The sequence below is a fragment of the Aegilops tauschii genome, chromosome 2, assembly GCF_002575655.3.
Source record: "Aegilops tauschii subsp. strangulata cultivar AL8/78 chromosome 2, Aet v6.0, whole genome shotgun sequence".
Classification (NCBI taxonomy): Eukaryota; Viridiplantae; Streptophyta; class Magnoliopsida; order Poales; family Poaceae; genus Aegilops; species Aegilops tauschii.
In genome coordinates this window covers 495,927,808-495,940,545 of record NC_053036.3, presented here as the reverse complement: position 1 = coordinate 495,940,545, position 12,738 = coordinate 495,927,808, and positions in this window count along the sequence as shown.

Below are 12,738 nucleotides of genomic sequence, written 5' to 3'. Positions count from 1 at the left end.
CACTTGATCCTTGGGTGTTAGTTTCACCGTCAAAGGGTGGTTCTTGCCAAGCACAACATTATTATTTTTAGCCATGTTGTGGACCACCACCCCTTCATAGGGTCTTGGGGCTGCAGCTGCCTCTGCCGTACCATCAAATTTAGCTTTCATCTTTCGGTACGGGTGATTTTTCCGTCAGAACCCACGATGACGCAAATACACTGTTTTGTGGGAGTTGGGAAGTCTTCTGCTAGTTGTCCTATCCATGCATGTGACACACCCTACTTCTCCCCTTGTTTTCTTCCCCGATGTGTTGCCTAATGCTGGCATATCTTGAATGGTGTGCACCGGCATGGCATGTAGATCGAAAATCTCCTTTCTGTAAGCATCATAACATTTTACAGCAGGCGCATCTATCCACACTGTCAGCAGTTCTTCTACCAGTAGTTGAAAGTAAATGTCGATGTCGTTTCCAGGTTGCTTCGGGCCTTGGATAATCATTGACATCATAATGTATTTTTTCTTCATACACAACCAAGGAGCTAGGTTATATATGCACAGAAGCACCGGCCATGTGCTGTGATTGGTGCTCATATCGCCAAAAGGATTCATCCCGTTTGTACACTCCCCGAGCCTTACACTTCTAAGATCCTTGGCAAAATTTTCAAACTTTTTGTCGATTAATTCCCACTGAGCCCCATCTTTCGGGTGCCTCATATACTTATCCGCAATTCGCTCATCATGATGCCACCGCAACCTCTTTGCCTCTCTAGGGTTTGCAAACAAACGCCTCAACCTTGGAATTAAAGGCAAGTACCAAACCACCTTGAACGGGACTCCTGTCTTGATCTCGTCGTCCAATTTGTACTTGTCCTTTGCTCTCATGCGCTTGTATCGTGCATGCTTGCATGTGGGACATGCATGAAAATCTTTGTACTCACCATGGTACAATATACAATCATTCACACAAGTGTGTATCTTTTGTACTTCAAGTTCCAATGGGCAAACAATTTTCTTCGCTTCATTCGTGCTTCTGTGAAGCCCTTGTTTGATAGACCGTTTGCTGCTTTAAATCTGAGAAGCGCCAGGGTGGCACTCAACCTGGAATATTTCTTTTTGCAACCTGGACACAATTCTTTGTTGGAGTCTACATCAATGGTTGGCAGATCCTTGACCCAATCATATGCTTATCTGGGCCCTCAAAATCTGCAATCATAGCAACAAAATGTGGCATATCAAGATCGTCGTCATCTGCGTCGACGTCTTGGTTTTCCAGTGGGCGTTTCGGCTTTTTGGTGTTCCATTGGTAGCTTGACTCCTCTGCCCCGATGTTAGATTCAACATCCATGTGACACTGATCGGGGTTTGGCATCTCGCTGCCCTAGGTATCTTCATCCATGACCTCCTCTTCACCATGTCTGGTCCAACATGTATATCCGTCCATGAATCCCCTAGAGACTAAGTGCATCTAGACATCTGCAACTTCATGTGACTCTGTATTGGCACAATCAGTACATGGACACAGGAATCAGTACATGGACACAGGATGTAATCCGCATCACCAATTCTCCTATTTGTACTTACAGCCAAATTCATGAACTCTATCACGCCACTGATAAAATCTGCGGTTTTCCGATTCTTCATCCATCGAGATCGTTCCATCTGCAGCACACGAATGGTAATTAAAAACAAAACAACAACATTAATACACGGATTAACTATTGTCCAAAGATGAGTGCATAAATCACAAGGTTTTATTTTAATAATTACTGAGGGCGCTCCATGTTGTTATCCAGACGTGCTATGGCAAAAATTAATGGCCAGTCAATTTACACACAGAGTACTAGTACAACACTACACTTAGGAATTGAATACCTAAATTTAGCCACTCATGAAAAGAATACCTTAATTAATTAGCCGCGCGGCGACCTCCACCCAGCAGACAGACAAGCGCGATGCAGCGGCACGCCGAGACAGTAGGGTCGAGGAGCAAAGCTTAGTGCGGCTGCCGCCTGAAGTTCGACCTCCACTATCCCGCCATCGACCGCGATGGATGTGCTTGAATCAAGCCGCCGCCGACCTCGATGGTTGAGCTCCTCCTATCTCCCGCCACAGAACGAGGATTGACCTCCTATGACGCCGCCACCGCCCACCGACCAAGGGTTGACGTCTTCTCCGCTAGCCGCTGCCTAGGCCGCCGCCGCCGTCTCTATATGCAGAGCGGCTGTTTTTTACGGATATCCACGGAGCGGCTGTTTACACGGTATCTCATCGTAACTCAATTATATGGACAGGGTAGTACATCACATACGGTTATGTAACGGCAACCGTGTCTAACCTACGTTGTCTTCTCACACGGTTTGGTGCAGAAATCGTGTGTGACGTTGTAATACCTAACACAAACGACATGTACAAACAGTGTGTCGTATACAACATATATATAGTGCCATTAGTAGTTCCCGACCGTTAGCTTATCTCCACAGTTTCCCCATTTCCCCCAAATCCCACATAGCCTCCAAATTCCCTCACGTGGTGCTGACATTGGGGGAATGCGGACGAGTGTTGCTGATGGTTTCTGTGCGGCTTCTCCTGCTCGTATCGCCGCCACAACAGCGGTCGCTGCCGAGCGCTTGCCTAAGGTCATCAGATGGCAGGTGTTATACGGATGAATCGTCCTGTCAGGTTCCAATCTATCCCGATCTTTTTTACCATGTCCAAAGTATGGCTCCTTGCTGAATCCGTCCTGAATGACCCCCCCCCAGGAAAGTGATTTGCCGCCGGATCCGGAGCTTGACTCCAGACTCCCGCAACACGAGTTCGACTCCGAGTTTTGCGCCACCGAGAAGTACCAAAAGTTGAGTTGTGTGCACGGGCACACTCCCACTCGACGTGTATGCACGGAGGGATTCAACATTGGCAGGCGGTTTCTTAGTTGCCCCTTAGAGGTTAGTGCTAATTACGTTCATCATTTTACTTCAGTTAATGCCACCGCTCATCCAGAATACTATTTAACATTGGCAGGGATATGAGGCTTGTGCCTTTGTTAACTGGCTGGATGAAGACTGGCATGGCAGGGCTCGGAGTGTTATCACCAAGCTCGCAGAAGATAACATAAAGCTGAAGAAGAAACTTGCTGATCTGGAATGTACAATCAGTACGATGAAGCAAGAAAGAATCAATCACAGGCAATAGATGAAAGCAAGAGACAAGAAGGAACTAGCATGTGTAGTTGTGGTTGTTGCATTAGCCATGTTCTATGCGCTATTTGCAATGATGATTAGGGGTTTTGTTTGACAGTATTGCTAAAGCACATCTAGATGTGCTCTAAGTAATGCACATCTAGGTCCTATATATGCCATTCATGTTACGCGAAGATTCGTGCAGATATTTTTCTATGTCTTTTTTCTTTTCCTTTCTAATTTGATTATTACTGGCTTTATCAATAAGAAGAGCTCAATGTATTGCTTGCCAACTGTCCTACTCCATTCGTACCGGTACCGGTGCATAATCCCAAAACTCGTTCCTTGTTTTTGTCCTAAAAAAGGAAACCAACAAATAGCCAATAGGAGTCTTGTGCAACCCCGGGAATTTGGAACGACTGGGTACAAATAATTACGGTTGATTATATCAGCGGTTGATAATACGTCAACCCCCGCTTCAATTGGAAGTTCCTCTTCTCTAGATACCGTGCTTAAGTGTCCACCATCTTCATCGTCCCCGGCAGGCCGCGCTACACACTGGCACACACTCTGCAGCCATGTCGATTGATAGCGAGGACGACAGTTCGGCCAGCAGTCTGGAGCCCGATGATAGGTCAACATCGGAATCATCCCGCTCGTCTTCCATGAGTCCGGCGTCGAGCCCAGACCTCGATTATATCCGGTTCATGGAAGGGACGCTGCCTCCGGAGTCGTCAGACGACAACCAGACGGACGAGGAGCCGTGGAGGACGAAGAAGAGGACGACGATGATGATGAGGAGGAATGGTCGAACGAGGAGGAGGACAACGACGACGACAGCAACGACGATGACGACGGCGGCGGCGATGAAAAGCCAACGGTCAGCGGCAAGAAGTGTCCTCACCAAGACGATGTCGCGGGGCCATCCAACAAGAACAACAACAAGAAGAAGGACTAAATTAAGCAGACTGTATATATCTCTGTTTATCCTGTCAATCTCATCGCAGACGGTTAGCAATATGTATTCGACAGTGATCTTCTACATTATCGCCAACAGGTTGGTTTGTTGAACTGTGTGCCCTGACGAGCACACAATTCACAAAAAAGACCGTATGGGCCGTGTATAATGATCGCACACAATTCTGATTACCGACCTGTTTGTCGGGTATCACACACATCTTGTTACGCCGAATCGTTTGTGTTCACCTCATTCATCGCAAACGGTTCATCGGTGTGAACTGTATGCCATATATCGCACACACCTTGATCTGGCTGCCCGTTTCTGTTGTTTTGTCTCATTGCAAACAGTTCATACAGATCAACCGTATGCCCTTCATCGCACACGCAACTATAATCTGAACCGTGTTTGATGTATCATTCATCGCAAACGTTTTGCATCATTTCTGACAGTTTTCATACACCACCATTTGCGATTATTGCATCGCACATAGTTTCTCGAAGGGTCTCTGATCGTAGTGTCGCGTTAGCAGCATCCTGCAGTAGTGATAACGAAACCTCAAAGATAAAGACTCAATTCATCACAAGAAGGTTGTCGGTGTACAAAAGTAGGGGCTCTTCTTTGGACCCCTTTACTTGTGCATGGGCTGACGGGCAGTCAGAGCCGCGCGCCACGGCCACACTTAGCAGGGCAGAGGAGGGAAACCGGAGAGAAGCCGAAGCCCAAGACAACGCTAAGACCAAGAACCCAAAGAGCAGAGGGGTGAAGCAGGTTTCCCCGGCAAGACCCTTGTCGGGGCAGCCTCAGCAGCCCCGCAAGAGCCTTGCCGGGGCAGCTCGCCCAACACTAGCGGAGCGAGCCACCCTTGAGCCCAGGGGTTCCGGACGCCCTCAACAGCTACGTTGGAACCAGGGCTCGGGAGGCACCTCCGTGGTGGCATGCAGATCTGTGTCAAGATCATGAATATATGAGATCAGATGAGAACCAAAAGACGACGACCCTCGGCGGGATCCTAGCCGAGGGAATCCACAAGACCCCCAGCAACCGCCTTGCCGGGGACGACAGCAACACCACAGCATGACCCTTGCGGGGCCCCCCGGCCAGGCCCTTGCCGAGGACACCGGCGGGGCCGCAACCAGGCCCGCGTCTGCCAAGATGCCACCGCCGTCCCCAAGCAGCTACTAGCTCAACCAAATGGGCAGGCACCTGCGTAGCGACGGGCGGCCTCTCCACAGACCCAGCAAGCACCTGCGTGGTGGCATGCTGATCTTCGTGAAGACTCCACCACCGCGCCACCTCAGTGATACGTCTCCAACGTATCTATAATTTTTTATTGTTCCATGCTATATTATATTCTGTTTTGGACATTAATGGGCTTAATTATACACTTTTATATTATTTTTGGGACTAACCTATTAACTGGAGGCCCAGCCCAGAATTACTATTTTTTGCCTATTTCAGAGTTTCGCAGAAAAAGAATATCAAACGGAGTCCAAACGGAATGAAACCTTCGGGAACGTGATTTTCGGAACGAACGTGATCCAGAGGACTTGGACCTGATGTCAAGACATCAAACAGGAAGGCACGAGGTAGGGGGCGCGCCCTCCACCCTCGTGGGCCCCATGTTGCTCCACCGACGTACTTCTTCCTCCTATATATACCCACGTACCCCCAAACTACCAGATACGGAGCCAAAAACCTAATTCCACCGCCGCAACCTTCTGTACCTGTGAGATCCCATCTTGGGGCCTTTTCCGGAGCTCCGCCGGAGGGGGCATCGATCACGGAGGGCTTCTACATCAACACCATAGCCTCTCCGATGATGTGTGAGTAGTTTACCTCAGACCTTCGGATCCATAGTTATTAGCTAGATGGCTTCTTCTCTCTTTTTGGATCTCAATACAATGTTCTCCCCCTCTCTTGTGGAGATCTATTCGATGTAATCTTCTTTTGCGGTGTGTTTGTTGAGACCGATGAATTGTGGGTTTATGATCAAGTTTATCTATGAACAATATTTGAATCTTCTCTGAATTCTTTTATGTATGATTGGTTATCTTTGCAAGTCTCTTCGAATTATCAGTTTGGTTTGGCCTACTAGATTGATCTTTCTTGCAATGGGAGAAGTGCTTAGCTTTGGGTTCAATATTGCGGTGTCCTTTCCCAGTGACAGTAGGTGCAGCAAGGCACGTATTGTATTGTTGCCATCGAGGATAACAAGATGGGGTTTATATCATATTGCATGAATTTATCCCTCTACATCATGTCATCTTGCTTAAAGCGTTACTCTGTTCTTATGAACTTAATACTCTAGATGCATGCTGGATAGCGGTCGATGTGTGGAGTAATAGTAGTAGATGCAGGCAGGAGTCGGTCTACTTGTCTCGGACGTGATACCTATATACATGATCATACCTAGATATTCTCATAACTATGCTCAATTCTGTCAATTGCTCAACAGTAATTTGTTCAACCACTGTAATACTTATGCTCTTGAGAGAAGCCTCTAGTGAAACCTATGGCCCCCGGGTCTCTTTTCCATCATATTAATCTCCCGTCAACAAGCTATTTCTGGCGCCATCTTTATTTTGCTTTCTTTACTTTGCATCTTTATCACAAAAATACCAAAAATATTATCTTATCATATCTATCAGATCTCACTCTCGTAAGTGACCGTGAAGGGATTGACAACCCCTTTATTGCGTTGGTTGCGAGGATTTATTTGTTTGTGTAGGTGCGAGGGACTCGTGCGTGGTCTCCTACGGGATTGATACCTTGGTTCTCAAAAACTGAGGGAAATACTTACACTACTTTGCTGCATCACCCTTTCCTCTTCAAGGGAAAACCAACGCAGTGCTCAAGAGGTAGCAAGAAGGATTTCTGGCGCCGTTGCCGGGGAGTCTACGCAAAAGTCAACATACCAAGTACCCATCAGAAACCCTTATCTCCCGCATTACATTATTTGCCATTTTCCTCTCGTTTTCCTCTCCCCCACTTCACCCTTGCCGTTTTATTCGCCCTCTCTTTTCCGTTCGCCTCTTTTTCGCTTGCTTCTTGTTTGCTCGTGTGTTGGATTGCTTGCTTGTCACTATGGCTCAAGACAATACTAAATTGTGTGACTTCACCAATACCAACAATAATGATTTTCTTAGCACTCCGATTGCTCCTCTTACCGATACTGAATCTTGTGAAATCAATGCTGCTTTGTTGAATCTTGTCATGAAAGATCAATTCGCCGGCCTTCCTAGTGAAGATGTCGCTACTCATCTAAATAGCTTCGTTGATTTGTGTGATATGCAAAAGAAGAAAGATGTGGACAATGATATTGTTAAACTGAAGCTATTTCCCTTTTCACTTAGAGATCGTGCTAAAGCTTGGTTTTCATCTTTGCCTAAAAATAGTATTGATTCCTGGAATAAGTGCAAAGATGCTTTTATCTCTAAATATTTTCCTCCCGCTAAGATCATCTCTCTTACAAACGATATTATGAATTTTAAGCAACTTGATCATGAACATGTTGCACAAGCTTGGGAGAGGATGAAATTAATGATATGTAATTGTCCCACACATGGTTTGAATTTATGGATGATCATACAAAAATTTTATGCCGGATTGAATTTTGCTTCTAGAAATCTTTTAGATTCGGCCACGGGAGGCACTTTTATGGAAATCACTTTAGGCGAAGCTACTAAACTCCTAGATAATATTATGGTTAATTATTCTCAATGGCACACTGAAAGATCTACTAGTAAAAAAGTGCATGCGATAGAAGAAATTAATGTTTTGAGTGCAAAGATGGATGAACTTATGAAATTATTTGCTAATAAAAGTGTTTCTTCTTATCCTAATGATATGCCTTTGTCTACATTGATTGAGAATAATAATAAATCTATGGATGTGAATTTTGTTGGTAGGAATAATTTTGGTAACAACGCGTATAGAGGAAACTTTAATCCTAGGATGTATCCTAGTAACTCCTCTAATAATTATGGCAATTCCTACAACAATTCTTATGGAAATATTAATAAGATGCCCTCTGAATTTGAGACTAGTGTTAAGGAGTTTATGAATTCGCAAAAGAATTTCAATGCTTTGCTTGAAGAAAAATTGCTTAAAGTTGATGAATTGGCTAGGAACGTTGATAGAATTTCTCTTGATGTTGATTCTTTGAAACTTAGATCTATTCCGCCTAAGCATGATATCAATGAGTCTCTCAAAGCCATGAGAATTTCCATTGATGAGTGCAAATAAAGAACCGCTAGGATGCGTGCTAAGAAAGATTGCTTTGTGAAAGTGTGTTCTTCTAGTTTCTATGAAAATAAAGATGAAGATCTAAAAGTTATTGATGTGTCCCCTATTAAATCATTGTTTTGCAATATGAATCTTGATAATGATGGGACTGAATATGATCCACCTTTACCTAGAAGGCGTTCCAAAAATTCGGAGTTTTTAGATCTTGATGCAAAAATTGGTAAAAGTTGGATTGAAGAGATAAAAACTTTAGATATTAATGAACCCACTATTTGGATTTCAAGGAATTTAAATATGATAATTGCTCTTTGATTGATTGTATTTCCTTGTTGCAATCCGTGCTAAATTCTCCTCATGCTTATAGTCAAAATAAAGCTTTTACTAAACATATAGTTGATGCTTTGATGCAATCTTATGAAGAAAAACTTGAGTTGGAAGTTTCTATCCCTAGAAAACTTTATGTTGAGTGGGAACCTACTATTAAAATTAAAATTAAATATCATGAATGCTATGCTTTGTGTGATTTGGGTGCTAGTGTTTCCACAATTCCAAAGACTTTGTGTGATTTGCTAGGTTTCCGTGATTTTGATGATTGCTCTTTAAACTTGCACCTTGCGGATTCCACCATTAAGAAACCTATGGGAAGAATTAATGATGTTCTTATTGTTGCAAATAGGAATTATGTGCCCGTAGATTTTATTGTTCTTGATATAGATTGCAATCCTTCATGTCCTATTATTCTTGGTAGACATTTCCTTAGAACGATCGGTGCAATTATTGATATGAAGTAAGGAAATATTAGATTCCAATTTCCGTTAAGGAAAGGCATGGAACACTTTCCTATAAAGAAAATAAGATTACCATATGAATCTATCATGAGATCCACTTATGGATTGCCTACCAAAGATGGCAATACCTAGATTTATCCTTGCTTTTATGCCTAGCGAGGGACGTTAAACGATAGCGCTTGTTGGGAGGCAACCCAATTTTATTTTTAGTTTTTTTGCTTTTTGCTTCTGTTTAGGAATAAATCTTTGATATATCCTCTGGTTAGATGTGTTTTTATGTTTCAATTAGTGTTTGTGCCAAGTTAAACCTATAGGATCTTCTTGGATGATAGTTATTTGATCTTGCTGAAAATTGCAGAAACTTTCTGTTCACAAAAATAATTGTTAAAAAACACCAGAAACTGATAAAATATTGATTCCAATTGCTTCTGATCAATAAACAAATTGTATAAGTCGTCCTATTTTTTCTGAATTTTTGGAGTTCCAAAAGTTTGCGTTAGTTACAGATTACTACAGACTGTTCTGTTTTTGACAGATTCTGTTTTTAGTGTGTTGTTTGCTTATTTTGATGAGTCTATGGCTAGTAAAATAGTTTATAAACCATAGAGAAGTTGGAATACAGTAGGTTTAACACCAATATAAATAAATAATGAGTTCATTACAGTACCTTAAAGTGGTGTTTTGTTTTTTTTCGCTAACGGAGCTCACGAGATTTTCTGTTAAGTTTTGTGTTGTGAAGTTTTCAAGTTTTGGGTAAAAGATTTGATGGATTATGGAACAAGGAGTGGCAAGAGCCTAAGCTTGGGGATGCCCATGGCACCCCAAGATAATCTAAGGACACCAAAAAGCCAAAGCTTGGGGATGCCCCGGAAGGCATCCCCTCTTTCGTCTACTTCCATCGGTAACTTTACTTGGAGCTATATTTTTATTCACCACATGATATGTGTTTTGCTTGGAGCGTCTTGTATGATTTGAGTCTTTTCTTTTTATTTTACCACAATAATCCTTGCTGGACACACCTTTTGAGAGAGACACACATGATTCGGAAATTGTTAGAATACTCTATGTGCTTCACTTATATCTTTTGAGCTATATAGTTTTTGTTCTAGTGCTTCACTTATATCTTTTAGAGCACGGTGGTGGTTTTGTTTTATAGAAACTATTATTCTCTCATACTTCACTTATATTATTTTGAGAGTCTTAAACAGCATGGTAATTAGCTTAAATAATCCTAATATGCTAGGTATTCAAGACTAGTAAAAAACTTCTTATGAGTGTGCTGAATACTAAGAGAAGTTTGATGCTTGATGATTGTTTTGAGATATGGAGGTAGTGATATTAAAGTTGTGCTAGTTGAGTAGTTGTGAATTTGAGAAATAGTTTTGTTGAAGTTTGCAAGTCCCGTAGCATGCACGTATGGTAAACGTTATGTAACAAATTTGAAACATGAGGTGTTCTTTGAGTGTCCTCCTTATGAGTGGCGGTCGGGGACGAGCGATGGTATTTTCCTACCAATCTATCCCCCTAGGAGCATGCGCGTAGTGCTTGGTTTTTGATGACTTGTAGATTTTTTGCAATAAGTATGTGAGCTCTTTATGACTAATGTTGAGTCCATGGATTATACGCACTCTTACCCTTCCATCATTGCTAGCCTCTTCGGTACCGTGCATTGCCCTTTCTCACATTGAGAGTTGGTGCAAACTTCGCCGGTGCATCCAAACCCCGTGATATGATACGCTCTTTCACACATAAACCTGCTTATATCTTCCTCAAAACAGCCACCATACCTACCTATTATGGCATTTCCATAGCCATTCCGAGATATATTGCCATGCAACTTTCCACCATTCCGTTTATTATGACACGCTCATCATTGTCATATTGCTTTGCATGATCATGTAGTTGACATCGTATTTGTGGCAAAGCTACCGTTCATAATTTTTCATACATGTCACTCTTGATTCATTGTTATCCCGGTATACTGTCGGAGGCATTCATATAGAGTCATACTTTGTTCTAGTATCGAGTTGTAATCATTGAGTTGTAAATAAATAGAAGTGTGATGATTGTCATTCATAGAGCATTGTCCCAAAAAAAGAGAAAGGCCCAAAAAAAGAAGGCCCAAAAAAAATAAAAAAGGGACAATGCTACTATCCTTTTTTTTCCACACTTGTGCTTCAAAGTAGCACCATGATCTTCATGATAGAAAGTCTCTTGTTTTGTCACTTTCATATACTAGTGGGAATTTTTTCATTATAGAACTTGGCTTGTATATTCCAACAATGGGCTTCCTCAAATGCCCTAGGTCTTCGTGAGCAAGCAAGTTGGATGCACACCCACTTAGTTTCTTTTGTTGAGCTTTCATGCATTTATAGCTCTATTGCATCTGTTGCATGGCAATCCCTACTCCTTGCATTAACATCAATCGATGGGCATCTCCATAGCTCATTGATTAGCCTCGTTGATGTGAGATTTTCTCCTTTTTTGTCTTCTCCACATAACCCCCATCATTATATTCTATTCCGCCCATAGTGCAATATCCATGGCTCACGCTCATGTATTGCGTGAAGGTTGAAAAAAGTTTGAGATTACTAAAGTATGAAACAATTGCTTGGCTTGTCATCGGGGTTGTGCATGATGAGAGTATTCTTGTGTGACGGAAATGGAGCATGACTAAACTATATGATTTTGTAGGGATGAACTTTCTTTGGCCATGTTATTTTGAGAGGACATAATTGCTTAGTTAGTATGCTTGAAGTATTATTATTATTATGTCAATATTAAACCTTTATCTTGAATCTTTCGGATCTGAATATTCATACCACAATTAAGAGAATTACATTGAAATTATGCCAAGTAGCATTCCACATCAAAATTTCTGTTTTTATCATTTACCTACTCGAGGACTTGCAGGAATTAAGCTTGGGGATGCTTGATACGTCTCCAACGTATCTATAATTTTTTATTGTTCCATCCTATATTATATTCTGTTTTGGACATTAATGGGCTTTATTATACACTTTTATCTTATTTTTGGGACTAACCTATTAACCGGAGGCCCAGCCCAGAATTGCTTTTTTTTGCCTATTTCAGAGTTTCGCAGAAAAAGAATATCAATCGGAGTCCAAACGTAATGAAACCTTCGGGAACGTGATTTTCGGAACGAACGTGATCCAGAGGACTTGGACCCTACGTCAAGACATCAACCAGGAAGGCACGAGGTAGGGAGGCGCGCCTACCCCCTGGGCGCGCCCTCCACCCTCGTGGGCCCCACGTTCCTCCACCGACGTACTTCTTCACCCTATATATACCCACGTACCCCCAAACTACCAGATACGGAGCCAAAAACCTAATTCCACCGCCGCAACCTTCTGTACCCGTGAGATCCCATCTTGGGGCCTTTTCCGAAGCTCCGCCGGAGGGGGCATCGATCATGGAGGGCTTCTACATCAACACCATAGCCTCTCCGATGATGTGTGAGTAGTTTACCTCAGACCTTCGAGTCCATAGTTATTAGCTAGATGGCTTCTTCTCTCTTTTTGGATCTCAATACAATGTTCTCCCCCTCTCTTGTGGAGACCTATTC